Source organism: Dermochelys coriacea, chromosome 9, assembly GCF_009764565.3.
Source record: "Dermochelys coriacea isolate rDerCor1 chromosome 9, rDerCor1.pri.v4, whole genome shotgun sequence".
Classification (NCBI taxonomy): domain Eukaryota; kingdom Metazoa; phylum Chordata; order Testudines; family Dermochelyidae; genus Dermochelys; species Dermochelys coriacea.
The window spans coordinates 9,080,227-9,091,133 of NC_050076.1; positions in this window are offsets into that span (position 1 = coordinate 9,080,227).

The window sequence follows — 10,907 nt, forward strand, 5'->3', positions numbered from 1 at the left end:
GGAAGCCTTGTAAATGACGGATGATGGGCGAGGTTAGCACGAAGAAGGTGCTGAGATAACCTGATGCCGTCATTGTTAAAATAAGAGAGCAAAGACATAGTGGTGTTTCCTCCGCCCTCTCCCAGCCTGGGGCTTTGAGTGAGAGAAGCTTCAGTACTCAGGAATGTGGGTGGAAATACTTGCCAAATAGTTTAATGGCTGGAGAATTTAAAGTGCAGTTTCTGCGGTCTTTGACAGTTCCCGTTCTTGACTGGGTGATGGGAGAAAAAAAACCTAAAAGATTTTAGAACAATATACTCATCTGCCACATGCTCGTAATACGTCAAAGGCACTTTTAATGCCTAAGTGGACAATGTAGGGCCGAGGGGGAACAGTCCTCTTGTTAATACTAAGCACCATTATAAGACTGTTATCTTTTAACTGCTCCTGGCAGCTGTTGAACCCGACCACCCTCACTACCTCTCTGGAAAGGAACCTGGATCCCTTCCCCCGCTTGCAAACCCACTGTTACCTGTGGAGTGCTTGCAGTTCCCAGAGGCCATCCCACCTGGAAACCAGCCACTCTGTGCTGCTTAACTGTATGAGGTAGTGTGATTGGCTAAGGGGAGGACAGAATGGATGCCCTGTGAGCCCTGTAGAGGAGTGGGTGGAAAATGCTTCTCTTAAGCAAACATGAAGCAACCCAGGCCCCACGGGAGTCATTCAGTGGGGCAGTTGGCACACACAGTGTGTATGTGAGGGGGTGTGTGTGTCAGTTTTAACCATTCTGGTACCCGCCAATAGGGTTTGGGCATTCTTACAAGGGTGCGAACTGCCACTGGAGTGGAGACACACCCACTGCCCCAGAACGAGACTGTTTCCCAAGGGGTGGCAGGGTGGATAGAAAGAGGATACTGAAGCTAAGCAATGAGTGCAAAGAGGGTTGACCGGCCGCTGGAGAGAGGGAAGGTTAGCAGGGAGAGGGGGTAAAGGTGAAGGGGAAACAGCAAAGAACTTGTGCTGTCTGTGTTCCGGTAAGTTGCTTGTCTATATTAGTGCGTCGTGTCTTTTGGAGCGTAAATGCTATGGGGCAGGGATTGCGGTCTATCCTCTGCGCACACAGTGCCTAGCACAATGGGGTCCTGGTCCATCAGAAGAGCTCCTAGGTGCTACAATGATACAAATAATGGACAATCATAATAATGGGGCACCAATCCTGGTTAGCGTCTTTTGGTGCTACTGGAATACAAATACTATCTACGATGGTTCGATTTCTGGCCCAATGGTAGATTATGTGGTTTTCCAAAGTGAGCACATCTCCTGAGAAAAGGCCTGGCTGAAGAGACCAGATTCAAGACTCACCATCTTCTTATCCCTGTCCCCCACACTGGCAACTGTGAGGAATTGGTGCTGCCAGAAGGGAAACCCATGCTGGGCACTAACTAGGCAACGGGCATCGTGGGATGATGGCAGGACACTGGAAATGCTGCGGGAGGGCTGAGGAATTTGGTAAGTGTTCCTGTGTAGATAGGAGCAGCAACGTTTAGATGGTCAGACAGACCATAGCAGGGAAGGACTGCCTACAGTCTTCTTCACCAGGACAATGATGAGATATATGAGCAGTCCAGGTGGCCTCAGCATCTGGAGCTTCCCGTTTATCGACAGGCGGAGGAGAGGCCACTGCAAGCTGAAAGCATCCAGAGTGCACGTGGCGCTTGGGTTTGGGTCAGGCCCGCTCAAGGATATAAATGCCAGACAGCCCAGCACCCGTGGGTTCAAGTGAGACCCTGTGTTGCGGTGTTCAAACCCCACGGTGAGGAAGAAGGGGTTAAGGTGCAGTTCTGGTCACAGAACCAACTGCTGGGCACCCTCTCATGGAGGAGCAGCTTAAAAGGGCGCAGCATAACACAGGCAGGGCGGTCGATGCCAGGGAGCAGACCTGCACTGGCTTCAGTTGGAGCCTCATGCTGCCCGGATGCTGACCACAGGGGCTGGGTCAGGGCCCTGCAGAAATAGCCGCATTCCCTGGAGATCTGCAAAGCCCACTTGCAGCTTTGAGAACCCTTCTAGTTTTAGCAGCAGCACCCAGAGCACAGCACCTGAGTGCCCGGCTGCACATCTGAATGGTCCCCTTGGAATACTGTCCTGCATGCGACTCTGGGCTTTGGTTACTCCACCTGTAAAATGGGAGCAATGGTATTGACTCATCTTCTGTGAAATGGCCCTCAAGAAAGGCCGTGAAGTGCCTAAAATGTTTAAGGCTGGTCACTGGGGTGGGAATGGAACTCAGGCCTTTCTGGTTCCTCACTACGTGCCCAAGCAAGGGAGGCATTTTGGTGGACAAAGCACCAGATACAGGCTACCTCTCACTAGCACCAGGGTTTACCAGAAACAGGTCCCATCTGGCTCCGAGTAATTCAGGAGGCCAAGCATTTGAGCACGTACCTAAGTTAGCCTCACACTAACACGCAGCACAGCCACCTCCTTCCAAGTTTCAGAGTAGCAGCCGTGTTAGTCTGTATTTGCAAAAAGAAAAGGAGTACTTGTGGCACCTTAGAGACTAACAAATTTATTAGAGCATAAGCTTTCGTGAGCTACAGCTCACTTCATCGGATGCATCCGATGAAGTGAGCTGTAGCTCACGAAAGCTTATGCTCTAATAAATTTGTTAGTCTCTAAGGTGCCACAAGTACTCCTTTTCTTTCTCCTTCCAAGTGTTGCTAAAAAACCCCCTCATTGTACTATCCATATTCAAAAGGCCTTCGTGAAAGGCCCAGAACTCAGTCAAACCAAACCCCATTTTCCCCAGAACATCCAGGAGTGTCACCCCTTATTGAGAGGTAGCGCCTGCGGCTGTTCCGGAGAAAACTGGGTTTGATTTGATGGAATTACTTGCCTGCCAAACATCAGCTCTCAGCTGGCTGGCCACTAGCCATTTCACTGCAAAAACTGTTCAAACAGAGGTCACAATATTATTTATATTTTTATAATGGGAAAAGTCTGTTGTTCACTATGCTCTCTCTCTCACACACACATACACACACAAACCATTTGGCTGAATACTTGCCATAAAAAGAAAAAAAGAGCCCAAGCCTGGAAAATTCCAGCCCAAATGATAAAAGTTATGAGCAATGAAAGTGGAGATTATAATGGGAACAAGCCCATTATACTGTGGCCACCAGCATCCTGCTGTAATAGTCAGCATCAGGCTCTTGGGCTGGAATTCTGTGTGGTCTTCCCCTTAGCCCTTGCAAAGAAATAGCCTATTCAAGGGCCTTGTTAGAGCCAAGTTGTAACTGGCCCCTGATGTGGCTATGCAGAGAAGCAAGACACTCAACCACAGCTATGTTATGGTCCCTGCGCCATGGGCCAGGAGCAGGGCAGGGGATAGGACAGCAGCTGTATGCCCAACCCTCACCACTCCCTCTGGCAATGTGAGATAAGGGGCAGAGATGGGCAGGCAGTGAGGTCAGACTTGGATCTGCCTCCTTGCCCCCCACCATGCCTGCCAGTGGCAATGAACTGCCATAAGGAGGAAGTCAACTGCATACAGTGATGGGATATATCAAATTATTTCCCACTTCCTGGAGAGACACAGAAGACTGAATCCTCAAGAAGCCTTCCTGGCTTGTAAAACAGACAGTCCCTTTAGGGATATAAGGAACACAGAGGATTCCATCTTGATCCTTCACCTTAGAAGACAAGAAACCAGGCGATTTGATCTCTTTGGTGGATCCTGGCCAGTAAAAACTGGAAAGGAGACTGTGGGTGAGACACAATCTTGTATAAAGACTATATCTTTCTAGATTATGTTTTAATCTTTTAGATGCATGTTTTTTCTTGGACCCATTTCTACCTTTATCCCTTTTACTTGGTATCACTTAACCAATGTCCTTTTGTTAATAAACTTGTTTTATTTTTATTATAAGCCAGGTCAGTGCTGTATTTGAAGGGCAGGGTATATTTCCCCTAATTAAGTTAATAAGCAGTAATGTACTGACTCTTTAGAAGACCATAAAACTTAATATCTTCTGTGAATGCACAGTGATAGGGGCTGTGCATTGCACCTTCTTGTTACCTGCTAATTGAAGTTTGAGCCAGGAGAGCCTTGAGGAGTTTGCTGGCGAGGAAGATGGACTGGGGTGGCAGGGAGCTGATACACAGTCTAATCTTCAGCAAAGTTCACTCTTGTTAAGGCGGAGAGGTAACCCAGCACTGTGAGCTACTGTGCTTCCCCAGCAGCTGTTACAGGCTGTATTTAGACAAGCCCTGAGTCTTCTGGAGCACATTCTGGGGCTCCGGAAGCCCTGAGTCTTTTCCCAGGGAGAGGCAGCCCCGAAGATCCAGCCATGCTTCTTCCAGCTTTTCAATAGCTGGATAGGATCAGATGGGGTTGCAAGAACTTACCCATGTTTCTCCATGAAGTGCTTTAACCCTCACCTACATCCTCCCCATAATGTTAACCCCCCTCCCCCACGGCCTATGCCAAAAAGTCCAGTTATTCCTCATGTCCTTATTCTACACCTATCCCTATGCCTTGTACTCCTGATACCCATAAACTCTCTCCAGTGACTGCTGTCTTCTTTGGAATCTCTCCCTTCCTCCCATCTCTCTTCTTCACTTTCATGCAACTGGGGCTTCCTCACAGCCTCACCTGTCAGCACAGAAAGAGAAGAAAGCATCATGCTACTTTCGCTTGCTCTCACTGTCAAGCTACCTTTTGCTTACCCAGCAGCGTGAGACAAGAGCTCTGTCATTGCATTCAAGGGAAGTGCCACTTCTGGATTCTGCTAATTGAATAGGAAACCCTCAACCTCATAAATCTGTAATTCTGAGCTAAATGCTTCACAGGAACCAACAGTGGTGACAGAAAATGCTGATTTTTGTTTTGAACAGAAAAGTCGTGTCCTGAAGCCAAAGGGAGGAGAAATGACTTATTGCTTGAAAAGTTATGATCTGCAGCATGATTGCAGGCTGCTCTTCAAGCTGCTTTCCATTCAGTCAGATGCAGAAGGGAAGAGGGCAGAGGGATCGGGCTATGAGTGACTCCCACAGTCACAATCAATTCATTTCAATGGGCGTTTTCTGAAAATTGAAACAAGCCCCTGCCACCGCTCCTAAGTGTGACGGTCTCATTCGCTTCAGAGTTTGTTACTGAGCAGAGAACATTTTCTCAGCAAAACATAAGGCCGAACAATAAGGACTGTGCAGGAACTGATACAGACTTTGCAGCTCAAATATGATGTTGTTTATTTGACTATGATGTATATTTAAAGGTCTCAGTTACAACTGGCCTCAGGCAAACTGTAATGAGCTGCAGCTGCCTAGACTCTCATTAGCTTTAATGACATCTTCTCAGTAAATTTTTCTTGGGGTAAGACCCTGTCCTTTCTATGCTTCTGCACACACTAAAATCAAGAAACATCTCACCCTTAAAGGGCAGTCAACTCCAAACAGTGGAGCAATGATAAATGGTACTAATGCCCAATACAGACAAACCTTTCCTGGAAGAATCATTGTTTATAAGACCAATTGTAATTTATTTTGGCAAAGCTTTAGGCTGGAAGCCTTTTGCATATAAGCTTGAAAAACAGGTAACGTAGTTAGCTATGTGAATAGTAATTAGGCAAAGCACAAATTGGGATTTCCCTGATAATACACACATTCTTTGCAATCCATCTAACTTGACATCTAACTTGCTTCTAAGATGCATCGTTCACTACACAGTAGAAGGAAAGGAATGTAAAGAATTAGCAGTGGGGAAAGGAAGGTAACAGTTATATATATATGCAGCACCTCCTCAGCTAAAACCTGGTTGCTCCCATAACGGGCTTAGAGGACTATGGTGCTCCTTCAGGGTAGGGTCTATTGATCATGCCTTTCTATATGGAGGACAACTTTGCTTTGCTCTGCACATGTCCACTGGTGTTCTGCCCCTCTGGAGCAGTAAAGGCCATATCTCCTCCTTCCATCTCGCCTTCTGAGAATTCAGGGACTAGTCATTAATCATGGCCTGTCCTCTCCGTAAGAATACAACGGCTGCCTTATCCCACACTTCAACATACCTGACACGTACAACAACAGTCAGGCCTGACACATTTGTATTGCACCAAAGAGGCACTCAAAGGACTCCTTTGCATTATTACAGGTCATGGGTTTATAGTTAAGAGGGGCATCTCCCTTGCACACCATTCCATTCATGTAACCCAGATCTTAGGCTCCTGCTCATCTGCCTTTTGCATGGATGACAGTAGGTGCTTCAATGGTAATACTCCATCACCCCACTTCATGCAAGGCCCCCTTTCTAATTAGAATAGGACGATGGTTGTTTGTAAATAAAAGCTGAAGACTGAGAAACTATTGTTAGGAAACACATCCTGCTCAATGACCAATTTCTGTGTAATGCAAATTAACTTTTACTTTCCTCAATGATGGCGCAGGAATTAAAGCACCATCACCAAATCTGACAAGGCTGACCACTGGACTGTGAACAATTAGACTAAACAAGTATCTCTGGATAGACTTGGGATCAAGCTAGTCCCCCGGGAGAAGTTCAGCAGCTCTATAAAGCCAAGAATTTGTTCCTTAATAGAGATGCACAAGAACAGAGGCGCTGGAACAATTTGTAGAGAGCCATTGAACCAACCTGTCAACCCTGTGTAGGATGGAAACCACTTCAAGCTAGGAGGTGCAGCAGCATCCCCAGCACCCCTAGTTCCAGCACCAATGCCCAAGAATCAGCAGGGAACCAAAACCTTCATATGCTTCTAATGCACAACAGTTGGAGGCTCGCTGGCATCCCCGGTTGGCTGGACCTTCTGATGATGTCACAGCCGTGCCCCAACTCCCGAGGGCGCATATCTGGGGCCTCTTTTTAATGAATTACACACACCATATCCCTGTGCCCATTATGATAAATGGATAGGGGAGGGCCAGGAAAGGGCACCCTCTGGGGACATGGGAAGAGGTTTTGGGTTGGGAGAGTGGGCAGCTGAAAAAGAAATGTACCCATCACCCAGAAGCCCTTTCAGCATCAATGTGTGCCCCCTTTCACCCATTTTAATGTGTTTTCTAGTGTAAAGTCCCAGCAGAAAGCTGCTCAATATTCCAGATTTCATTTGTCTTTGTGGGGGGCGGGGGGAGAGAACACGGCAAAATGCGTTTAAATTGGTTGCTCGGCAGGGCTTAAGGGTTTAGTTATGGGGAAAGAGAGCTGGAGGAGGGGCCAAATAGGCCTTACAAAAAAAGAAGGATTAGAAAAAATTAAATGAAAAATAATAGAGAACAGGTGTTTTTAAGCCTTCCCCCTAATATTTTCCTCTCATTATTTCACTAGGAACTATTTTGCATAGTGGAAGGAATCATTGCATAAAACTATTACAAAAGGGAGTTTAAAAAAAGGTTTCTCAAAAATAAAATTAACTCATTTAACAAGGCACAAGCCATAGCAGTAATTCACGGTGGGAGGTACATTAATAAGTTATTGGGGTATTTTTTGGATGCATGAAGGCATGGAGCCAAAGGCCTCACCCCTCACTATGAAACTGAAGACTAAACCTATAGCTTACTAATGTGCACCCAAGGCTTTTGCTTCTATAATCAGGGAGTTAGAATTAGAGCTGGGCAAACAGATTTTTTTGGTTCACTGGCAATTTCTAAAAAACTAAGGGAGAAACTGTTTCAAACAAATAGTTTCATTTTGATCTGGGATATTTAATATTTTAATTTTTTTTTAAATACAACATAAAAGGAAATTTCAAAACTGAAAACTAGTTTCAAATCGAAACATTGAATGGCTTTGTTTTGACCTGTTTGGAATTTCTTTTCCCCAGGGTTTTCGAAATGAACAATTCAGCAAAATCAACACAAATTCATAAAATATTTTGGTGTCACCGAAGCTGCTGTCACTGCAGCCCATCCCCTCTGTGGGTTAGTGCAGGATTTACAGTCTAGTCTCTAGCCTAGTTTTAAATGGCATTGATGGGGCTCCCATCATATCCCAAAGGAGAGGTCCGGAACAATCCCTTTCCCTCCTTGGTGTTTTCATCCTTCAAACTATACATATTTGGCTTTCTCAACCTTTCCTTGTAAATCAGTCCCTCAGCCTTGTAATGCTCTGATCTCTTCCAAAGTTGTTTACAGCTCTCTGGCATTGAGGTACTTGGAACAGAGGACAATGTTCAAGATGTGGTGGCATGCAAGCTGTGTAGAGAGGGACGACAACCTGCCTGTTCTGTAGATGTGGCCAAAAAACCCCACACTGAACTTTCTTTTTGCCTTTCTAGCTCTTATCTGTCCACTCTGGGAAAAGGCTCAAGAAGCCAGACCAGGTGCTTGGCAGAGCAATGCTGGCTTTGACAGAACAGTTTTGGTGTGTCTCCTATGCAGTGTACGTCACACCATGGCGATACCAGCACATTCTGGGGCTCCAGAAGCCCATGCCCTGGAGTGCCCAATGCTGCTGTTGGGAGCAAGAGTTTGTGTTAATTTCCAGACATGAGGTTCTGCGTTATGGGATGGGATTAGAAAGCCCCTCTGTGTAATGTGTGCGTCTTCCTGTCTACACTGGGAAGAAACAATAGTGTAGTCCAGTGAGCAGGACCCTCAACTGGGAATTAGAAGACCTCAGTTCATAGATAGTAAGGCCAGAAGAGACCATAATGATCATCTAGTCGGATCTCCTGCGTAACACTGGGCATGCAATTTTCACCCAGTAATCTGTGCCCTGAGCCCAGAACTTCTGGTTGAGTATGAGCCTATTTTCACTGCAAGAATTCAAATCAATTCTATTCCCAGCTCTGCCACTGACCAACCGCATGACCTTGTGGAAGTCATTACACCTCTTTGTGCCTGTTTCCCCTCCCGCCCTTTGTCTTGTCCATTCAGAGAGTGAGCTCTTCAGGCAGGAACTGTATCTTACTAGGGCGCTGTCTAGTAAAAAGTGTTAAAGAAGCCACCTTGAAGTGAATGGGTTTTAAGGACACTTTGGAAATGCCAAAGTGCTTTGCCGAATCAGGGCCTGACAGTAGTAATAATAAAGGAAGTGTGCCAGTCTCCTGTTAGCATCCAGCATTTTCTTCAATTGCAGACTGAGTCCTGGAGGGAAAAAAGCATGATGGCTCATCAGCGGTAATCTCATTGTGCTGCTGGAATCAGTCTGGTCTCTAAGATCCTTTGTTGATGGTGTATGAAACTTCAATCTTTTTATTTATGGCCTTTGTAAGACTTTCAGTTTTCTGTATTAATTGCAGGTTGTCAGAGTCACATCAAAGGTTAAAATTTCTATGGAAATAGTCCTTTCTGCATGAATCATATTTCCCAAAAAGTGTTTATTTGAGAGGAGGGTCAGGTTATTTTACATAGCATGGGAAGTCACATGTAAAGTTCCTGACCGTTCTTTCTAGTCAATAGTTATAGATAGGGCCCTACCAAATTCATGGCCACGAAGAATGTGTCACGGATTGTGAAATCTGGTCTCCCCCCATGAAATCGGCATAGTAATGGTAAAAGCACACAAAAGACCAGATTTCATGGGGGAGACTAGTATTTCTCAAATTGGGGGTTCTGACCCAAAAGGGAGTTGCAGGGGGGGTCACAAAGTTATTTTAGGGGAGTCACGGTGTTGCCACCCTTACTTCTGCACTGCCTCTGGATGGCCAGAGAATGGCAGCTGTTGGCCAGGTACCAAGCTGTGAAGGCAACCCCCCCCCCACACCAGCAGCAGCACAGAAGCAAGGGTGGCAATACCAGACCATGCCACGCTTACTTTTGCATTGCTGCCTTCAGAGCTGAACAGCTGGAGAGTGGCAGCTGCTGACTGAGGGCCCAGCTCTGCAGGCAGCAGATCAGAAGTAAGGGTGGCAACACTGTACCAGGCCACCCTTACTTCTGCACTGCTGGAGGCGGTGGCTCTGCCTTCAGAGCTGGGCTCCCGGCCACCAGCCACCGCGCTCCAGCTGCCCAGCTCTGAAGGCAGCCCCGCCACCAGCAGCTGTGTAGAAGTAAGGGTAGCAGTACCGCACCCGCCCTACAATAATCTTGCAGCATCCCCCTCCCTGCGCAACTCCTTTTTGGGTCTGGACTCCTACAATTACAACACACTTAAATTTCAGGTTTAAATTGCTGAAATCATGACATTTACAATTTTTAAAATCCTGTGACTGAAATTGACCAAAATGGACCATGAATTTGGTAGGGCTTTAGTTATAGACACAGCTGATGCTGTAAAATTGTCTCACAGACTCAGACATTAAGGCCGTGAGCATGATCATCTAATCTGATCGCCTGCACGTTGTCGGACACTAAACCTCCCCCACCCACTCTTGTAATAGGCCTGTTACCTCTGGCTGAGTTACTGACGTCCTCATATCTTGATTTAAAGACTTCAAGTTACAGAAACTCCACCATTCATTCTAGTTCAAACCTGCTAGTGACCCAGGCCCTAAACTGCAAAGGAAGGAGAAAAAACCCAGGGTCTTGTCTAATCTGAGGTGGGGAAAAATTCCTTCCCAACCCAAAATCTGGCGATCAGTTTAACCCAGAGCATGTGGGCAAGACCCAGCAGCCAGACACCTGGGAAAGAAATCGCTGTAGTAACTCAGAGCCTTCCCCCTCTAAGTGTCCCATTTCCAGCTGTTGTCGATATATCCTAATGTCATGGATGGGCCACGTGCCATAGTAGGCAATCTCATCAGACCCTCCCTTCCATAAATTTATCAAGCTCAGTCTTAAAACAAGTTAGGTGTTTTGCCCCCACTACTGACCCTGGAAGGCTGTTCCAGAACGTCATTCCTCTGATGGTTATATTTGTCCGTAGAGATCTCAATATTTTCCCCAACTAGATGATTATTAGTCTTTGTCCAGATAATTTTGTGCCTGGGCGCGCAGCCTTGGTAAGGAACAAGGAAGAACAGCAAGGGGAAAGAGTG